The following is a 22973-nucleotide window of genomic DNA, read 5'->3' as shown; positions in this document are numbered from 1 at the left end:
TTTTTTTTTGGGTTTGAGACCGGTCTCCTACTGAGCCTTCAGGCTTTCTCTATTTACATTTCAATGTAAGCCTTGACTGAGATTTGGATCTGAAAGGGGATAAAATGTTCCAGCAGAAACTTGATGCCTAGGGCATTTTAACCCTTAATCCTGGTTAGTAATCCATTCAGGTTTGGATGCAGAAAATTGTGAAACAATTATCTCCCAATATTTGTGGGGACTGGGGCTACTATATCATACACCTTACTAGGACATGCCACTGATGGTTGGGCTGGTTTGTTTACTATGTGGCAAGTTTCTGGAAGGATATGCAACGGGGAGGAGCCGGCGGTTCTTTAGGTGACGGCTCTTTGGGGAGAAACTTGGAGCCCCCTTTGAGAGGTCCTGGAGAGAAGCAGGCCTTAAGGGCGGATAATGTAGGGCAGACTCCTAATGGGGGACCCTCCCCTAAACTGATTTCCCTCTTCCTAACAAGTTGTTCCTCACACCCAGTTTCATTTTCCTTGTCTGTCTCTGATCTTATTGACACCCTTTCTGATGCTTTAGACCTTTCCTCTTTTATTTCCTCCAAAACCTCTTCCCCTTGTTTTATGCCTCTCTGCATTTGGTTCGGGCTGTTTTAGTTTCAAGAGGAATTCCATTGGCCCGGAGCAAATCCTTTAAGGGACCTTCCATGCACATTCGTGACATTTCAGTGCCCATATTTCTCTATTAAACTAACAGAATCCAAAGCACTTTAACTAGCAAAACAAAAGCGAAAGCACTTACAAACACTCAATCTCCATTGCTTATCCCACCAACTTTAACTCGTCCCTTTTCCCGCGAACTTTAACTCCGTCGCTTTTCCCGCGAACTTTAACCTGGCCAAACTGTACTTTACTTTCCCTGTATTTACCTGATCAGCTCCTTCTTTGTAACTCGAGTTCCCGGGTTTCGGTACCACTTATGATCGCCCACCGCCCGCGGGGACAATCACAACACATACGCTCTTCTTCATCACAGGAACCAAAAGGGGTTTATTCCACAAGTCTCAGACTTATATTGAGAACATCAGCCTATCAGAGAGTAGACTACCAGGAAAGTCAGCCTATCAAGGAACAGTCTCCAGGCAGATACCAGGATTGCCTCATGTACAACAGCCAACCAGAGTTACTTCCTAAAACTTGTATATGAGTGCAGCTATGTCTGGCAAGCTGCCAGGTGCCATCTTAGAGATCAGGCCACGGTGCAGCTCTGGGGCCCTCAGAGCCCGCCCCTGACACATTGCCAAAACAATAACAATAGAAAAAAAGATAATTTGGGCTGAGGATGTGGCTCAGTGGTAGAGTGGTACCATGGATGCTTGTCTAGCATCCATCGCCTTAAAACATTTATCATTTGTTTGTATTGGGAACATTAAATATCCTTTCTACAAGCTATGCAACAATTATAGTTGAAATATACAATTAACTGTTGTCAAAATGGTTATCCGACTGGACTAAAGAACATTAGACTGTATTTCCCCTAACCCACTGCAGCCCCGTAACCACCAACCATTCTGTTTCCCTCTTTCCCATTCATTCCCAAGCTACAGTCACCCTTTTCTGCTCTCACACACTATGAGACAAAGTCTTTAGCTTCCACATATAAAATATGTGATATTTATCTTTATTGCTTGACGTATTTTATTTATATAATGTCCTCTATTTCTATCCATGTTACAGCATTAAAAGGGGATATAAGTATATACATTATATATTTTAAAGAGGATACACTTAAATTGTATAGATTTTACAGAGAATAAAAGTATAAATACTTTGGTAGATATATTTTGATAATAAAAATGTTTATAGGTTTTAAAACATATAAAAATGTAATGTATAATGATAACAGTATATAAGTTAGGAGATGGATGAATGTGTTCTGAAGTTCTTGAATCATATAAGAACAGAAGAAAATTACAAATAATTTTAGGACTTACAATCCACAATCTGCATTCTTTAATTAATTTCTAAGAAAGTATAAAAGAATATATAACTTCCAAGCAAATGGATAGTAGATGGTTAGTGGAATAATAAGATAAAATTATTCCAAAATAAGAGAAATACCTTTAGATGGAAAATACAAATTGCTGAGTATGATTATTTAAACTGAATTATATCAGTAATAGCAGTAAATATACAATATCTAAATCTTCCAATTAAAGTTTAGAGGATCCAAAATGAAACCTATCTATGTGCTACATACAGAAACAAATATGACATAAAAGAACAAAAAGTGTTTGGAAAAAAATATGGAAAAAATAGGTGATGCAGAATTCAAATTGAGTAGCTCCATTTATATCAGACAAAGCAGATTTTCAAAAAATTGATGAGAGCAAGGAACTTCATTAATGGCAAAATGTTCATCACTAGGAAGACATATATTTCTGTGTTTTGTGTGTGTGAATCTAGTAACATAGATCCAAATTTAAAAAAATTGTTTGCTCATTACAACCATACATAATATTGAGGTTCATTTTGACTTAATCACTCAAGCATGGAATATAATTTGTTCTACTACGGTCCCCAGGACTTCCCCTTTCTCTGTTTTCCTCCATCCTCCTGGTCCCCTTCCTCTACTATACTGGTCTTCCTTCTATTTATCTATAATCTTAAATTAGTACTTTATAGATACACATAAAAGTGAAGTTCATTACATCATATTCACATATGTACCCAGCGGATTCCAGGGTAAATTTCATTCTATTCTTCCTCTCTTCACCAGTTCTCTCCTCACTTCCCCTCAATTCTTTTCTTCTCCACTGATATATTTTCATGGACTTTCCCCTGCCCATTTTTCCCCCTTATTTTGGTCTAGCTTTCACACATGAGAGAAAACATCTAGCCCTTGACTTTCTGAGTCTGGCTTATTTCACTTAACATGATGTTCTTCACCTCTACTCATTTACCAGAAAATGCCACAAATTTTTCTCTTATTGTGTGTATATACTATATTTCTTTTTTTTTTTTTTTTTTTTTTTTTTTTTTTTTTTTTTTTTTTTTTTTTTTTTGCGGTGCTGGGGATCGAACCCAGGGCCTTGTGCATGCAAGGCAAGCACTCTACCGACTGAGCTATCTCCCCAGCCCTACCATATTTCTTTATTGAATTCATCTGTTGATGGGTATTTGGGATGGTTCCCTAACTTGGCTATTGTGAATTATACTGCTATAAACATTGATGTGCCTGTATCACTCCAATATGCTAATTTTAGTTATTTTGGATAAATACTAAGAAGTGGGATAACTGGGTCATGTGGCAGTTCCATTCCAAGTTTTGTGAGAAATATCCATACTTCTTTCCAGAGTAGTAGTACCAACCTTCAGTCACACCACAATATACAGAGTGTGCCTTTTCCCACCATGTCTTCATCAGCATTTATAATTTATATTCTCAATGACTGTCATGACTAGAGTGAAAAGAAAGCTCAATGAGTTTTGATTTGCATTGCCTGATTGCTAGAGATGGTGAACTTTTTTTCATGTATTTGTTGTCCATTTTTATTTCTTCTTTTGATAAGTATCTATTTAGTTCTTTTGACTATTAATTGGGTTATTTGTTTTTTACTGTTAGGTTTTTTTGAGTTCTTTATATATTCTGGATATTAATCCCCTATCAGAGGAGCAGCTGGCAAAAATCTTCTCCCATTCTTCAGACCCTTTCTTTGTGTTCTTATTTCCTTTGCTGCGCAGAAGATTTTAAATTTGAGGCCTACTCACATAGTGCTTCTTGGTTTTATTTACTGTATTTTAGGAGTTTTGTTAAGGATATCATGCCTGTGCCAATATATTGGAGCATTGAGCCTAAGTTTCTAGCCTAATTCCTTGGTTTTTTTTGTTTTTTTATTTTTTTAATAAATTTTGAGTTGAAATTGTGCATGGTAAAAGATGGAAATTTGGGGCAAATTTGTCAAGATCAAATGAACCAAATTTAGTCGAATGCAATGAAAAATTAACAAATCAAAAATTATGAGAGATTCTTAAATAAAATTATCTCATTAACTGATTTAATAAGAAGGCACATATCAATAAAAATATAGACAATTTGAACCAGGAAATTAGCATATCTGACCTAATGGAATATCTGTAGAATCTGGCATCTGTATCTGCAGATAATACATTCTTTAAAGGCACGTGGAACTTTTTCAAAAAGTGACCTTAATGTCACAATAAAGCATATTTCAGTAAATATACAATTTGTTCTCTGAACAAAATAGATTTGATCTTTATGTATGAAATCATTTTAACAAATAGTAACTAAAATATCTCATATTTATGTAACAAAGTCTGTTAACTCAGTAAAGAAGTAACTCTACAAATTATAATCATACTACAAATTAGAGAATGAAAACAACAGATCTCATCTTGATGTAGCTAAAGTTTAGAGGAACAGTTTAAATATGTATATTGGGAATGCATAAAAGACTATAAAGGTAACAGAAATATAGTAAAATAAAATGATCAATTTATATCAAGAAAATAGAAAATTTTGTCAAATATGTACATTCTTAGAAAAAAATTTACTTAGGGTCAATGGTAGAGCATAGGCCCAGTATACATGAATCCCCAGGTTCAATCTCTAGCACCAAAAGCATTAAAAACACAACATAACAAATGCTGCAAAAACGTATCAGAGCTATGAAATATGAAATCTACATATAAACACCTTTCCTCAAGAAAATTCTGGGTACAGATAGGGTATGTTAAATACTAGAGGATATTTGTTTAATAAATGGTGTTAATCATATTAATATTTTCTATAGGTTAGAAAAGAAGATTGTAGAGTAGGTATTCCTCAGCTTTAAGTGAGAATAGTATAATCTTGATCACAAATCTGAAACAGTAGCAATAAGGGAAAATCTCAATAGCATACAAATAAACAATAAAAAAATTCAGAAATATATAGAAAGGACAACATATCATGATTAACTTGTGTTTATTCCTGGAATGAAATTTAACATTTGAAAATAGATCAATTAATTTTATTACATTGACAAAGTAGAGGAGATAATTATTACAGCTTCTCCATAAATGAAGAAATACATTAGAAAAAACTAAACAATTCATGTTAAAAATTTCTAAGAGAGTAAGTATTAAAGAAAATTTCCTTAATTTGATAGAAGTTACCATTATGGTTTGTATATGAGGTGTACCCCAGAGCTCATGTGTGAGATAATGTAGGAATGTTCAGAGATGAAATGATTAGATTATGAGAGTTGTCACCTAATTAGTGATTAATCCTTTTGATAAATTAATAATTGGAATGGATTAATGGGTGGTTCCTGGGGGAAGTAGGTCACTGGGAGCATGCCCTTGGCGATTATATTATATTTTAAGTTCCTTGCACTTAAACACTCTCTGTTCCCTGGTAGTTATGAAGTGAGCAGCTTTTCTCCACCTCACATTTCCACCATGATGTTCCACCTCACCTCAGACCCAGACCTATGAAGTCAGCTAACCATGGAATGAACGAACTTCTAGAACCATGAGTCAAAATAAACTTTTCCTTTAAGTTGTTCTTTTCAGGTCTTTGGTGCCAGCAATAAAAACCTAACATTCACCTATAAAAATCCTAGAACAGGGCTGGAATTGTAGCCCACAGCCAAACCTAGTGATGACTTTGTAATGTGTCAAGTTGGTTAAGTTAGACTGCTTCCCAGGACTCCTTTTCCTGAGAATTTCAGGTTAAGGTTGGCCTCACTACACATTTTGGTTAATAAATGAATGATAGAACTGAAGCAGCAGCCATAACATTTCTTATGTTTAGAAGGTCAAGGCAGGATCACCAGGTACCTTTGTGGTTTGACTCATGTTGGTGTGGGACATTACCCAGGAACGCAATTGTTACAACTTCCCCTGGATCTTCTTTAGTTTCTTCAGTGACAGTGTTTATCTGATAAGCATGAGATCTTGGGTTTGATCCTCAGCAGCATAAATCAAACAAACCAAAACAAACAAATAAACCCTAGACCTACCACATTTAATAATCAAATATAGTAGGATTTCCACTCAAAATTGTTTTATTGGAGAAAATGTCTGCTCTCACTGCCCCTATTCAACATCATCCTAGAGATTTTTTATTAGAGAAGTCAAGTTAGAAAAAGAAATAAAATGTAGATGATATAGAAAGAGATAAAATTGTCATTATTTTTATATGATGATTGTATTTGTAGGAAATCCAAAAGAATATAGAGATAAATTATTGGAATTAATAATTGAGTTTAGGAAGAAAAAGTCATATTAAAATCAATTGAATTGCTATAAATCAACAACAAATGGAATATAAAATTTAAAATACAGACATAATTTATAAACTTTCAAACACCTAAGAACCAAAAATGTTTAAGACCTTTATACAGGAAACTATAAATACTAGAGAAATTAAATGGAGAGACAGTCCCTGGCTAGATCCTTCCTACCCAAAGCATGGTCTATGCACAGCAGTCTCAGCATAACTGGAACCTATTACAAATTCTGAATCTTGGGATTTATCCCACGTACTGAAACAAAAACTGTGTTTTAATAAGATCTCCTTGTGAATTGTATGCAGATCTTATTGTTTGAGAAACAATCATCTAGAAAACTCAATATAGAAAGATCTCAATTCTCTCTACATTGATACATAGATTTATGTAATCTTAATCAAAATTCTAACAGATGTGTGTGCAAGAGTGAGTGTATATATGTGTGAAAATTGATATTCTGCTTATAAAATTTTGAAGGACCAAGAAGACCTGAAACATTTTTAAAGTACAAGTTGGAGAACAAGTTATACTGAATAAATACTATGTAAGAATTTAGTCAAAGAATCAGAAGCATAAGTTATTAAAATATATGGAATATGTGTGTGTGAGTGTTTGGTCACAGACTTCACCTTATGTGATTGTGGGACTTCATTTAGGAGCAGTCAGGGCAAGGCCATTGTGTTTGCATCTGATGCTGGAGCCTGAGATCTGCAAGTATCAAGATAAGGTGTGCAAGTATCAGAACTCTTCTGGACAGTTGGAAGAAGAGAAGAGGGATGAAAAGTGAGGTAGAGGTAGGCAAAGCTGAAACCACAAGCACAACCTGGAAACCCCAAACCAGCAGAATCCTGTGTCCATTCACACTACTTCAAGCTAAAAAAAAAAAAAAAAAGGAAGTCCTGCAGAAGAAGCTTGTATCTTTTTTTATGGTCCTAAATTCACCCATGACCTAGAAAAGGCTGAAATGGATACAGGGGAAGTTGGATCAAGCGCATCCCTGGTTGCTGCCCCACACCAAGGTGAACCAGAACTACCAGGGTACCTTGTGGTCCCCAACCTTCCAAGCCTAAGAAATAATATGGCTGGTACTTTGGTTCCCTCATTAATTCCTAACCCAAAATGTCTAATGAGGCCCAAAGAAGAAGTCCTTGGAAACAATTTATTTTAATCACATTGACACACTACAAAGCCATGAATAGGTGTAGCATTGTGGCCAGGACATGAAAAAATAAACCAAATGGAACAGAATTGGAAGCCTGGAAAGAGACCCCCGCATGTGTGATACTACTTGGTTCACAATAAAGGTGGCCAAATAAAAACTACTAATTTAGAGTTGCCTAGGTTCAGTTTCTCTTTATCTTGACTTCTATCTGAATTTGCTTACTTTTGAAAAGAAAGGCCTATTCTTGGGGTTTGATGCTTGTGTTAGCGTTCCATGGCTATCGTAAAATACATCAATTACACAACTTAAAGGGGGAAAAGATTTATTTTGACTCAGTTTCAGATCATGGTCAATGAGCTCCATTGCTTCTGGGCCTGTGGCAAGGAAACATAACATGGCAACAAGCACTGGACAAAGGATTTTGTTCAGCTCATGGTGGCCAGGAAGCAAAGAGAGAGAGTAAGGAGTCAGAGTCCCTATATCCCTTTGAAGGGCATGTCCACAGTCACCTAACTTCCTTTCAATAGGCCCCGCCTCTTAAACCTTCTACCACCTACCTATAGCACTGCAGTCTAGTGATCAAGCCTTTAAAATGTAGCTGTTGGAGACATTTAAAATTCAAACTATGACAGCACTTTTAAAAGGGGGGAAATGTAAATGCTTAAATAAAAGTAAACTTGCCCTAAGTGTCAGTTCAAGACTGGGCAATAGCAGAAGAGTATGTAATACCTTGCAGGGCAATTGCTGGATAAAACTAGAGAGGGAGATGGTACAGAAGATTTTAAACACCATTTGCTTGCTGAGCAAGTTTATCTTTTGAGAAAGGAAACAGCTTCAGTTCAGTACAATGAATCACGCTTATATTAAGTTTCAAAACTGTATTCTAAGATATGCATGTCACCTGACTGCAAAATTAAGAGTTTAAAAAAATTAATAAAAGAGTACATGTTAGTATTTTGACGAACATTTTTTACTTGGTATTATGAAAATCTCAGAAAACTGTTTTAAGCCTGAAATAAAACCTTTCAAATTAGTTTGAAGATTTATTTTCTAATGCATTTTATCAGAAAGATTAGAATATCAAAATAATCTTTGAACAAAATACAGCTATTTCATATGTACCAAGTTCTTAAGTCATTTTTAAATCAACATTTCTAATTGAGTAATATTCTCTGATTTATATGAAAATTTGATTGACTTTCTCCAGAACATTTATGAACATAACCCCTTCTATTGTGATTTTAATATAGTTTATTGAAAGCACTCTGTGAAGTGCAATGTGAAGATCCTATATCAGAACTTCTCAAACTTGTGTGCACACTGCACAGTTTCACACAGTACATGCCCCAGAGATTTCACTGGTTTGGGGTGTGACCTGGGTATTGGAATTTTTTAGAGATCTTCAGGTGATTCTAATGCACAAACAGGTTTGGGAACCATTGCCCTACAATTTTTAACACAGGTAGTCTAAATTTCTTGGTTCCAATTTATATTTAGAAAGTAAGTATCTTAAAATGAACACTTACACTGAGGATTTATATTTAATACTTAATATATTCTTCTCAATTTACCAAAACAGTTCTTCCTGAGGTATCTGTGATAGTTTTATGGGTCAACTAGGGAAGGTATGGTACCCAAATATATAGTCACACACCATTCTAGATATATTTGTGAAATTTTTTATATAAGATTAACATTTAAATCAGCAGACTTAGAATAAAGCAAATTACATTCCATGATTCAATCAGTCAAAGTCCTTAAGAGAAAAAGGACTAACCTCCACCAGGAAGGAGTTCTCCCTCTAGAGTGTATTCATTGGGTCCTCATGGGGTCTTCAGCCTACCTGCCTACCCTGAAGATTTTTGACTTGTCTGCCTCCACAATCATGTGAGCCTTAAGAAAGCCTCTATCAATATATATATAGATATATATATATATATCTATATCTATATCTATATCTATATATATATATATATATATCATCTATCTCTGTCCTTTTCTGTCCAGATGTTTAGAGACAAGACTCAGAATCATTCATACATAACTTCGGGAGACCTAACTCTGACCTAGGTTCATCTACCTCCCCTGATTGATGGGGAATCTGCATGACTTCCTCTTCTTTCGAGGTCACATTTTTACCTGGAGTTTGAAAAAATCTCTATTTTCAGTTTCCATTACTAAAACTTATTCCCAAACTAAAGATCATTTTTAACCTCTCAAATATGCAGTGAAACTCTGTTCTCTTTGTTGAAGAAGGGAAATATTGGGAAGGGATCTTGTTGTTCTTTAACTGTTTTTATTAGGCTCTGAGAAGGAAAAGTAAAATCCCTTTGTCTTCTCTTGGATGCAAGATGGCTACCACTTCCACCCCCAATGGAACTCAGCTCAGCCATATATCCTGAAGACCTGCTTTCAATTTTCCTAATGCAGAAGGAGGTCAGAGCTCAAAATCTTTATTCTTAACTAAACAGGGTCAAAAAGGCAATAGATATTACTTTTATATCATTGTCTTTGAAAAGAGGATGATATAATGAATTATAATGCTGCTCTTTAATACGTGAATTTACGTGTGTTGAAGGTCAAATGATATGTTCTGAAGCTAATAAAAGCCTGGAAAGACCGACTGCTAATACTTCAGTTACTTCAGTCCTCTAAGCACGAATTATTCTGAGTGTTTTTGCTTTATCTGTGTGGGGTGCAGTTTGCATTATTGTCATCCTTGGGTTCTTACTGCTGTATTTTAATCAATTCAATTTGCAAAATGCAGTAAAGTAAAAAACTTAGTGCTCAAACTAATACTTTTTCTGAACCCACACACTAGCCAGATGTAGTCTGTCACACCATGCTAGTATATGCTGTTTGATGTTGTGCATCATAGTATTTTTTAAATTATTCACATATTGAATTTAAATTTATGCAATAAAATGAAGTAGAGAATATGCACTTTTAGTTTGCTTTCTTTGGCAGCTATTTATCCATATCACTTTTTTATTTAAATGGCAAATCTCCAATTTTGAAGTTTTATGCTAGTGCCTGAAATCCAAGGAGGGCGAGTGTTGTTATTTTCATTGTTTGGGAAACAAAAATGTACCTCTGATAATTTTTGTCTTTGATTACTGCTTCTTCAAAGGATTTAAACCAGAATGAAAGCCTTTGAAATCTTCAGAGATGAGGAGACATGAGAGTTATTCTGTATGCACTGGATAAACAGATGTCTTAGCTTTTCAAACCAAACCTGAAAAATATAATCACAAGCTTTATCAGAAACAGAGAACAATTTTTGCAGGTGTATAATGTTTTATATTTTACTAATGTGAAATGGAAGAAATAATGTCATTTTATTCCTTTTTCTTGTCTAAGAATTTAGTTCCAATTAACATTTCAGAAAACTTTTTTTTTAATATCTCAGGAAGCAAGATACATTCCATAGGAGGAGAAAAAAAATCTCTTCTTGTCATTTTGGGTACAGATAAGCACCATTAGAAACATATCTATAAATTGCTTGGGAAGTTGAGATCCTAATTGAGAAATTCCAAATTAATAAAAGCCAAATTTCATTCATTTACTCAATGGACCAAATCTTGTAATCAGATTTATTCTAAGACACCCATTGACTTCACTGTGAGTTTCTTATATGGAATAATTATAGAATTAAGCTCAATGCTACTAACTGAGGGAAAAAATTTAAAAAAAACACTAATAGGCTTTGCTTTGTGGCAACTGACGGCCAACACTGGATAACCTATTCTTTGGAAGTGGATGGCATAGTTGTTCACTGATTCACAGCAGTACAGAAATGGACCTAATGATGCAAATAAGCAAATAATCTCTATTCATTATGTTTTCAGGCTTTCTAAGATAAAAGTACTCCTTACTTACATACTTATGAGGATAAAAGAGAAACAAGAGAATCATGCTATCCATGAACTAGATTGAATCCTTGTGCCCAAGAAACATAAGTAATTTTGAAGTTTAAATCTTAAAAGAAGCCTCTCAATAATATCCATATCTGGCAATTCAGCACCTTATTAAGTATCTATGTTATTCAAGCCTTTTGTTGAAAACACTGAAAAGAGCTGCACCATTGGATAAACTCTAATTCTTTCAGTGAAAGTAAAGAAAAAATGGAAGCAACCTGCTTAAAACTATTCTTCAGGGAGCAGGGTTCTGTTCAATGCTGTATCCTCTGGGTCTTTTACTTGCTTGATTGGAACCTTGAAATGAACCTGAAGACATTAATTTTGAAATTTGAAAATGGTGAGATCAATCCTACCTTGACAAAAATGTGCTGCAGAAAACCAAATTAACCTTTAAAATTGCATGGTAGATTGCTAAACCTGAGGACTTTGGACATAATAACATATTCCCTTTATTTTAACTGATGTTAAAACAAGGGGTTAAGTGACATGTAGACGATCTCGCATGCCTTAGGTGTGAATTCTGGCTTTTTTACAGCTCCCTTAAGATCTCTTTCATACTTTCCTGCTCCCCGGTAGCACAGTTATTTGTGGGCTAGCTTGCTATGGGGTCACAATCGACACCAAATCCTGAAACACCACTTCCTCTGCTTCTTCTCAAATCCAATGACTGGACCAAGTGTGATTTCAGGGACAGAGTTAAACCACTGCTACCTCTTCTCTCCAAGATATCTATCTCCCTATTGGCAAGTGCTGAGTCAAGCAGCAACACTGTTCAAGTTCATTGACATGATTTACTTGGGAACAAAAATGTGTTTATTATCAAGTTGTACTGAACAGTATGAATTATCATACATTTTGAGCTATATGTAAAAGTTGATATTTAAATTTAAATATACTCATTGCAAGTTCAACTTCTTTTCTATCATAAGTGAGATAATCATGAAAAGTCTCTATAAGCGGATTGATGCCTGTTTTTCTTTCCTCATATACTGAAGTGAAAGAACCAAAAATAAAAATGTAAGATAATTCATGTATAACCAACAGAAAAGAGTATTAAAGTTTACTTTTATATGATATTATTTATATTTTGTTTACCTATTATATTTACCTATATATACCTATATTTACCTAATAATAATATTAGTCTACCATTATGTTCTGGCTAGGTATTACCCTAAGCCCTTTACATTCATACTTTCTAGTCCTCATACCAACCCTGCAAGATGACTATTATTATTCCCATATGAAATATGAAGTACTTAAGTCTAAAAACTAGTATAATATGAAGAGAACCCTTTGCATTAACTGCGAGAGAAATCTTTTCATTTTTTTTTTTTATGAATACAATTCAATGTCTGTTTCAAGCCCCATACCGCTTTGTGATGGAAATATCAATTCAATCAAATTAAACTCAAAAGTCTAGAGTTTATTCTTCTGTTATTTCATGTCATTTGTGACTTTGTGACCTACTTGATCCTCACTATCCTTCACGTTTGCATCACGGTGCCAAGGACATATGCAGATCCAGTCATCATCCTTCTACACCAGCGAATACAAAGCTTTCTGTATTCATTTTCTATTTCTGTTAGAAATTATTGTAAACTTGATTGTTTTAAACACTTATTGTTGGGGGCTATGCCATACGGACTATGCCAAGATGGCGCCTGGCAGCCAGCCAGAAGTTGTTTTGATCACATCGGTGGTGAGGAAGTTGGTTAACATAAGCACACCCAGGTGTTTTATCATTGGCCGTATTCAATTAAGTCCATGCACACAATGCGTGCACATGTGTTCCCAAGTGCTCCTGCCTACTCGTTTTGACCTTTACCATGATTGGACAGCTAGCTCCTCGCCTGATCTTCACTTAACTAGCGTTGGCCCTACCCTTCGCCTCCTGGAGGGGATATAAGCTGGCTCTCCTCAAGGGCCGGTGTTCCCGGGTTTCTGAATCATCAATAAACCATTTCGAATTCAAGAGTCTCGCTACTCGTTTGTCTCCCTCACCAAATTGACTCCGCTGGAAGGCGTCAACTTATTTATTGTATCATAATTGTATAGATCAGAGGTCTGCAACTGGTTTCTCTTTTTAGGGTCTTAGAAGCCAAAATCAAGATACCAGTTAGACTGTGCTCACAGATTCCCAGAAAAGATTCTACTTCCAAACTTATTTGGGTTATTGGCACAATCTATAACCAGACAATCAGGAGAATGGAGTTACTGTGTCCTTGCTGATTGTAGATTGAGTGCACTCTCAATGCCCAAGGTCACTCCCCAGGCCTTGCGTGTGGGAGCCCCACCATTTTCAAGTCAGCCAAGGCCCATTGTGTGTGTTTTGGATCTCTCTGATGCACTCTGCTACTAGTCAAAGAAAATTTTTTCATGTTTAAAGCCTTCGTGATTAGATTAGACTCACTTGGATAATGCTCTTTTTCATTAACTCAAAGAAAATTTACTATTAACTTTATATATATCTGAAATATAATATGGTCATGATGTCTCATCATATTTAAAGTCCTGAGGATTTAGGGTTAGAAATCTTGGGAGTTCATTTTAGAATTTTATGTACCACATTGTCTGTCACACTGGCTTCTAGGCACACAGTCCAGACCCTGTGTGCTTTGGCATCTTTTATCATCAGAAGTACATTTAGTTGTGCCTTGGAAAAATCTCTTCTGCTCCCCATGTTTTCTGAGGCCTTGCCGTGAATATTTGTCACATTTTGTCCCATATGCTTAGCCATCCCAAGTATTTGCAGCTGGAGTAACAGAGTTATGATATCAGCAAATCATGAAAGTTCCTTTAATGTCAACTCATTTATTATTGGTACAACACAGAAGAACCTATTTGCTTGAAGATGGCTACTCAGAACAAGTACTCCTAGTTGAAGGGACAGTTATACTAGCCTTCACAATGAACATTTCCATGTTCCTTTAAGAATCTTCTTTAGCCATTTTGGGGGAGTTTAATTTCTAGTAGGTGTCTCCCAAATTTTTGAGAGATATTGCCTATGATGTTGGCTACCTGCTCTCCAGATGTTAGTAGTAACGACCCCAGGACTTTCCTGAATGCATCCCAAGAGTCTGGCTGAATCAGTGCTCAAAGTCCCAAGTCTGCTCCTGCACCCATGACTTGGACTTCATTCTCAACAGAAGTCTCTTTTGAATAGTTGAAGTCAGTCATCTTTACTTTAATCCAGCAGGCTATGATGTGGAACTGGGAGACTTATCCACGTCTTGGTTGTCCGTAGGAAAAATGGGGCAGGAACTTCAGTGAGAGTGGTATAAGAAAACTGGTGTAAGAAAGAATCTTCACCATGGCTGCTTTTTCCTGACACTCTCTTTACCACTCCCCACCTTCAACCATCCCAAAGCAATTTTATCCTAAAACGAACTCATTTTACATAATTCTTCATTCTCTCAAATTTGGTATTTGGAACATGATCTTTATTTCCTGAGACCTTTGAGAATTTGGTTTTTTGAAACACCCAAGGCTTAGCTGTTATAATTTGAAAAACTGATGTTCATGCTTATTAACTTTCCCAGGAGCACTGATACCCACTTCACAATTAAAACTATAAACATAAACTTAAAACAAAAAGAAAAACAAAAATTCAGAATTGTCATCTTTTTGTAAACATAAAACAAAACCAGAATTGTCATCTTGTTTTCTGGTGCAATATTGAATACCCTACTTAAATTTGAAGTAGAGTCAGGGTGTATAGGAAGCATAAAAGTGTGATCGAGACAAAATCATAGACTTTAAGACTCCCAAATATCAGCATATCATGCTATAAGTTTGACTGTAAAGTTAGTGCTCTTTTTAATCAGAGTGAAATAATTCACAGTAAATACTGTTTGTTTTTTTTACCATTTGCAAATAGTTTGTTTGTTTGTTTGGTGAGAGTGGGGGTGGCAAGTGTTAGAGGGTAAAGGGGTTTCTAGAAATGGGATCTAAATTCTAAACAATGTGTTACTGAATTTTAAACAGTGTATAACTTATTAGGAGCAGCATCTAAAATAAATTTGCAGTTTATACTATATTCATAGTGTTAAAGAATATTAAAATTCTAACTATGGTTCTGCAATTTCAAAGACTCTTCTCAGTTTATTGAAAGGAAACCTTTTAAGAACTATCACCAATTTAGCCAGCAAATTGGAGTGGCCACAGAAGGCTGTCACCCTCCACATGGATGTCCTGCTCATAAAACTTCTGTTGAGACTCCTATGCCAGGTAGTCCTCCCCAGCAGAAGCCCTTGCCCATATCAGGTTCTATCACCTGTGCAAAACTGCCCTCATAGGTGGATGTTCTCCACGCTAGCCTAATACATTAATAGTTACAAATCCACAGATCAGAATTAGATTCTCTTAACTGACTTGGTTCTATGACCACTTTGTGTGCAGACATTTATCAACAAGTCAAGTTTGCCTCGAGAGCAATTCTAGAGGCATTGAAGAGGGTTTTCAATCTTTTTATTCTCTTCACATCCGGGCTCTTTACTTTACATTGCTACTTTAAAGAGCAGAAGTGATTGAAATTGGACCATGTTTTATGCTAAAGTTAAATTTTTAAAAAAAATCTCCCACCTGACATAAATTACTTATTTTTAAGGAAAGACTATGCAAATTTTCACTTTCTAACCCAGACAATCCAGATAATGTTCATTTTTCCTTATACCTATGCCTGTTTGATTCTCTGAAAAAAGCATAAAACTATTTTCCAAATAATTATAGCATTTTGCATCCCTACCAGCATTGTATAAGAATCCCTGTTATTTTGCATCCTGGCTAGTACTTACTATTGCTAGCCTATAATCTTAGCCATTGTAGTTGGTGTTATTATATCACTGCATTCTAAAAATTATTTGTTTGATTCAGAAGGCTAGAATCCTTTATCCCTCCCACAACAGAAGGTCAAAATATCCAGAAAATTTCTCCTTGAAATATAGAATTTTAAAATTTAGAACAGCTAATGTTAGAAAAAAAACTTCAGTGCATGTCCTGTAGGGAAAAGTTTATCCAATAGTTGTATTGGTTAAATTGGTTTATACAATCCCAAAGTACATAATGGGAAGGTGAAAAAACAAAGGTTAAAAAGAAAAAATAGAGAAAAAAATACCATGCAAAATGGCAAACCCATAGGAGAAGGTTGTTAGTATGACAATCATTAAGACAATTGAATGTATTTAGGTAAATCAGACAAAAGTTAACATATTGTCCATTATTTCTAGACCCTCCATGTCAAAATTAATCTTGTACAATGTATTTACTTCACCATGGCAGTGTTGGCAAGATTGATAAAATGGATATCTGTGCTCTCTTTCTGATGCTTTTAATTCTTTCCTCTGAATCTTTAGTTAGCTCAAAGGATCTTCTAACTTTTCTTACAGCTGAGGGTTATTATCAACAGTTTTCTTTAACTTCTGTTTTTCTGAAAATGTTTTTACGTTTCCCAAGTTTTTGAAGAAGATACAATATTTACTTTTAAATAATTTTGGATTAATAAGATTATGTTAATTTATTTTCAGCTCTTAGAAGATGCAGTTTTATTGTTTTCTGTCTTCCCTTTTGTCTCAGAAAAACAAGTAGATGCTCTGTTTTTCTATTGTAACTGATTCCCATAGTTTATCTTTGTTTTTTGATTTTTAACAATTTGAGTATGGGATGCCTACTTGTGGATCTTTTCATATTTATAAGAGCTTACTGAACTTGAGATCTATATATCAGATATTTTTACCATATTTGTGAAGTTATCAGTCATTATTTCTTGAAATATTTCTCTGGTGCAATCTTACATTCTTTTTGGAATTTAAGTACTCAAATGTTAATATTGGTCACTAATGCTGTATTTGTTTTTGTTTGTTTGTTCATTTTGCTTTTAGCTTTAGTTTTTTTCATCAGTTTTCTTCAGATTGGACTATTTCTATTGATCTAAATTCAGAGATTCCTTTTTCTGCTATCTGCACTGTATTATTTTGTCCAGAGAATTTTGTGTTATTTCATTTTTCAGCCTGCAATTCCCATTTTAAAGACTAATTTCTATTTCTCTCCTGAGATTCCATGACAATTTATTCGTGGAGATTATTTTCCCTTTAATATTTTAAACATATTGATAATCATGCATTAAAGTCATTCCCTCTGCTAAGTTCTGTCTCTGGATCATTTCGAGTCTCCGCATTGCTCTACCTACCCTTGGTCTCTTCATTCCATTCTAACCTTCATGGAAGCAGTTATCTAGTAAACCTCTGGAAGTTTTCCCTGCTTCCCAATAGCATAGCCTTCAGACATGTACTTGCAGGACACTCAGACTCCCAAATGGATTTTTCTGCTTCTCTGCACAGCTCCCTTTTCACAAATGCTCTTTCCAGAAGATCCCTGCTGCTTCCTCTGCCCATTATCTGATCTCTACCACCTGAGTGCAACAGGCCTACCATCTTTGCCCAGAGAGAAGCTCTCTTCCTAGAGTTGAAAAAATTGTCCCTCGTCAGAACTAGAGGGCGATGGGATGCACCTTGTCATTTTTCTTCTGTCAAGAACCAAAGTCCTTTAATGTTTGTGAGCTGAACTTGGATACTCATATCTTTTTCAATTTTTCTATTTGTTCACTGATAGAGGGCTGGTGTAATAGCAGTTACTCAGAGGGCTGGTGTAATAGCAGTTACTCAGTCATAGCTGGAATCAGAACTCAAATGAATGCATTATCATATACACAATTTAATTCTCTGAATTAAGTCATTGCTTAGGAATAAAATGAAAGAGGTTGTCTCTAAGTGACCTTCTTATTTTAAATATTTCATAGAAATGTAACAGTTACTTCAGAGTCTATTCCAATATGAAGATATTAACTTCCTAAATGCCATGATTTTGAAATTACTGTACTGTGTGTATTTTTCCCCCCATAGGAATAACACTCTGTTTATTTGTCATTTTTCTTCAGCTACATATAAAAAATCATTTTTGTTTTTGTTTTTATTGGGTACCAGGAACCCTCAAGCAAAAGTTACAGAGTTATGGAGCTATGTTTGCTTCAATATTAAAGAATATGTTTTGTATACTAATTCAGCAAATATTTATTGACTGCAACTATGTTTCAAGACCTATGATGGTTAGTATAATATATAGTTTTTCCTAATAGTTTTTAATATTCTCTAATTTCATTTTGTATACTGTAAATAAATCTGCATCTTAATTCTTCAGTGTTCACTTTTATATATCTTTCAGTAATTCATTACTTAAAATGCCATTTATTGTCCACTAAATATGTACCAGACACTGTTGCCTGCTGAGAATATAATGAATGACTGAGAACTAATACCTACCTTTCAGGATCTGGGTCTATTAAAAAGACTTAGGCAATATGAATAGTAAAAGTTAACTAATAAAACTGTGCCCAAAATATTTGGGGGATACAGATGAGATTGATTAACTCGGCCAGAGGCTTCTGATAAAAGTTGCTAGAAAAGGTCAACCTTAATCTTTCAGACTCAGTGAGAAAAGGCAATCAAGATTTAATCCTGATTCCAGTACTTACTGTTCACAAGATTATTGACAAATAATGTACATTTTTCTCAGTTTGTAACTTTTCTCACTTTCTGCTTTTCCTTTCTAAAATGGGGATAATAATACTGACCTTGTGGTTTTGTGGTGGGAATTAGAAATTGAGACTGTACATGCATAAAAATGGCATTTGTCATTATTTTGTTACACACCATGACTATTTTACTGTTGGCATATGCAATTTTTTGCTTATTTCAGAATTGTGTGAGGGATTTCCCCTGAATACTGTGATTGGCAAAATGTTTCATTGTGAACCATGCATGAATTATCAACTCAGAAAATGAAAAGATCAGCAAAAATGACATTCAATTGTAATTTTCTTTGATAATTCAGGAGTTACATTGACATTTTTTCAGAGTTCCAAGATACAATTGTTTTTCTATTTCCTTTGTACATTGCATAGGTAGAGATGTTTGTGCTAAAATTTTCCAAAACACAGAAAGAACTTTATGGCATTTGAAAAGTGACAGGGTAGTAGGTACATTTTATACCTTTTCAGAGAAAATATGTGAATTTGCCGTGCTATTTTTGGTACTGGTTTCTTTTAGTAAGCATAATGTATTTTAGATTTACCCATGTGGTTGCCTATGTCAGAATTTTTTTTATTGATAGGCAGTATTCCAGTATATGGATAAACCACAAAGGGCTCGTCCATTTACCTGTTGCTGTTTTACATTGGTTTATTTGTTTGTTTTTTTCTAGTTTGGGTCTAATATGATAAAGCTTATATTTATAGACGAGTCTTTATAAAAACTTATGACCCTGATTCTCTGGGTAAATATTGTCTTTGAAGTTCTATTAATGCATTTAAATATTGTCTTTGAAGTTCTATTAATGCATTTTGTGTTTAATTTCTCTACATCTTACCTCTTTTTTTCTTCCTCTTATTAATTTTATCTGCCTCTTTTTGAGTTAATTTTTAATACTACATTTTATCTTCATTTGGCTTATTCTTAACTCATTCTGTTGTTGGGGTTTGTGTGTGTGTGTGTGTGTGTGTGTGTGTGTATGTTTGTGCTTGCTCTAGGGGTTTAGGGATTACACCATGCTTCTTCAACTTATTATAGTCTATCTTATTCTTGCATTTTCTCTCTTTCATTCCCTGTGTTATTGTTTCTAGATATTTTATGTACATACACACAAGCATTACATATGTGATAATTTCCCAAATTCAATCTTCTTATTTTCCTTTTAGAAATATTCTTATAAAGAAACTAAAAAAAAAATTATATTTATTCACATATTTACCACCAGGTGCTCTTCATTCCTATGCACACACAAGTTTGTTTCTAGTATCATCTTCTTCAAGAACTTTTTAACTACAGGGGCGGGGGTGGCAATGGGATGCAGTATGATTTGCTGGCAATAAATTTTCTCAGTTTTTATTTGCACAGAACAAAAAATCTTCATTTTACCATAATTTATTTCAAAACATGTTTATTTTGGAAGAGTTTGAGATTCACCAAAAGGAAGATAGTCCACAGAGAGTTCCTGGGTAGTTTTTATCCAGTTTCCTCCACTACTAACATTATGTTTCCACAGTACACTTGTCAAAAATAAGAAACTTCTACTGTATATTAACAATAACCAAACTCTTTTATTGGATTTCACTGATTTTTCAACTCTCTTTTTGTTTCAGAATCTAGTCTAGGTTACCACATTGGATTTAGTGGCCATGTCTCCTTAGTCTTCGCTGGTCTAAGATAGTTTCTTGGTCTGTCCTTGTTTTTCATGATCTTGAGGGTATTAAAGACTAACAACCATGTGTCCTGTGGAGTGTACCTCAGTCTGGGTTGGCATAAGGTCCTCCCATGATTGGATGAATTATTCATCTTGGTTTTTAAAGGAATTTTTTTTCTAGTGGTAGCATTCTATTTTTCCAGGGAGTTTTCCATTCCTAATCCTTCTTTCAAGCACTTTAAAGATGGGGCTCCATCATTTTCTGTGTCACATACTTTCAAGATTCTGAGATAATTCTTGTGTGTATGTGCTTCTTTACATGATGTGCTTTTTTACCTCCATATCATGTGTTATGGTGTGACCTGGTATTGGGTTATTTTTGTTTCTTTTTGTTGTTTGATTTTTAACTTCCTTGGGATTAAAAATCTGAAAAAAATTATACATTAATTTTTCAAATATACCTTGTCTATACTTCTTGGCTCCAGTTACCTATGTCAGCATTCTTGATATTTTACCCAAGATCACTGATGAACTGCTGATTCTCTGTCATTCTTATTTTTATTTATTTTCTTCTTGTATACCTCAGTTTGAATAATTTATATTAGGTTTTTAAGTTCACTGATTTTTCTTGAAGCATCTAATTGAGGTTAATTTTGTTTCATTTTAAGTTTATAGTCTTAACTCTAGAAATTTCATTTAGTTTATTTTTAACATTTTTCAATTTCTTTACGCATTATTGTCATGTTCTACTCTAAATCTTCAGTATATTTATGATATCACCTTTCAAGTCCTTGTCCAACTATTCTAACACTGCTATTAATGGGTGTTTTTATTGAATGGATTTTTCTCCTGATTACTCTCTACTTTTTTTACTTCTTTTCTTTTTAAGTTGTTTTTTACTGTATGCTATATGCTGTGAATTTTGTTAGATTATGTTGTCTTCTTTAAAAAAAAATATTTGTCCTTTTGTGCCAGTTACATTAACATCAGCTTGAAATATTTGAAGGTGTTTACAAAGCTTTATTTTTAGCAGCACAGTCTTTATTCTGGTCTAGTTTTGTCCTACTGCTAAGGCATGATCCTTCTGGGTCTCTGAACTGGCCTGGTAGTACCACAGGGACTTTGGACTCTGCATTCTGCTGGGTTAGTTCTGTGAGCTCTAGATATTATTGAGTCTGAGCAACAGTCATTTTCTCTCTCACTCTTTTCTCTGGTCCTTTACATTGCAAATGTCAGTAGTTTTTATCTGTCTCCTCAGCTTAGTATGAAATCCACTATTTTACGTCATAATAAAAAACATTGTCAAGTCAGAAATCCAGGTTAATTATCGATTTACCTCCTTTATTTCATATGCCTTAAATGTCATAGTCTTATATTACCTGTTGTCTATCATATAAAAACATGAGTTTTTAAATTCTTTTCTATCTAATGATTTTCATGTTATTAGAGGTTTTTTGTTTTTGTTTTTTGTTTTTTGGCGGGGTTTTGTTTTGTTTTTTAAAGATTTTCTATAGTGAGAAGCTTAGTCTTTTTTAATACCGAGCCTGGAAGCAGAACTCCATTTTTTCTTGTTTGTTTTCTATATTAGCAAAAAACTAAATCACTGTTATTTACAATATGGATTTCTGCAGTGTCTTTTAAAATGATCAGCTTGACCATTCAGTCTTCACATCATTTCTCAAACCATCTTTTAGATTATTGCTTGATTAATCTCCTATTGATACTCCTTTCTTCACATCACTCCACTTTAAAAATGAAAAAAAAAACCAAAATTTTACTGATACCTCTTACCCATCATATATATGAAAACTTTTGTACCTGCATTTTATAATCATTCCTCCCAAGTAAAATTCCTCTCCTCCCTATGTAGCCTATCTACCCTAAAACAATTGATCACTTTATTACCTCTAACATCACATACATTCTGACTTCACTTAGACTGTCTTAATTTTTTTTTAACTTACCCACATTCATTCATATTTCAAGGTGCAGCTCAGTTGTCCATTGTCTGTTGCCTGGGACCCTGTATAATGCTGTTAGAAAATTTCTCCCTCACATTTCATAGGAGAAAATGCATTGGTTCCTGGATCTCATGCATAGCCGCTCACCTGGATTCTCTCGAATCTGAATATTATCTAGAGGTTTCTAGGGTGGAATGTAGGCAGAATGAGGAAGTATCTTTTTTGTGGCATGTCCTACTTTGTTATCTGGCCCCACTGACTCTGCTCAGTGTTTGCTGCTGTTATGGTTACTAGGTTTTTGTTAACAGAACTCCTCCCAAACTGGTATCTCCTCTGGATAATTCTGGTTTCAAAAATAGCAATAAAATCTAAAACAGAATTCCAAATAGCATTTTTCCTGGCAACAATAACACTAAAATTTTGTATTATGTTTG

The 22973-nt window shown here is 34.5% G+C and overlaps 1 long non-coding RNA gene across 1 annotated transcript in view; it reads right to left on the bottom strand.

Moving 5' to 3' along the window:
* The window catches only part of LOC124984510 (uncharacterized), a 33173-nt gene extending 10482 nt beyond the window's left edge, over nucleotides 1-22691 (bottom strand). The window contains exons 1-2 of the long non-coding RNA XR_007108692.1: nucleotides 22543-22691; nucleotides 10516-10659 (exon numbers count right to left, since the gene is read on the bottom strand). This is a non-coding gene — a long non-coding RNA (uncharacterized LOC124984510). The remainder of the gene's footprint in view (nucleotides 1-10515; nucleotides 10660-22542) is intronic.
* Nucleotides 22692-22973: the final 282 nt, after the last annotated feature.

This window comes from Sciurus carolinensis, chromosome 5 (genome assembly GCF_902686445.1).
Source record: "Sciurus carolinensis chromosome 5, mSciCar1.2, whole genome shotgun sequence".
NCBI classification, from domain to species: Eukaryota; Metazoa; Chordata; class Mammalia; order Rodentia; family Sciuridae; genus Sciurus; species Sciurus carolinensis.
This window is presented reverse-complemented; position numbering and strand designations above follow the sequence as displayed.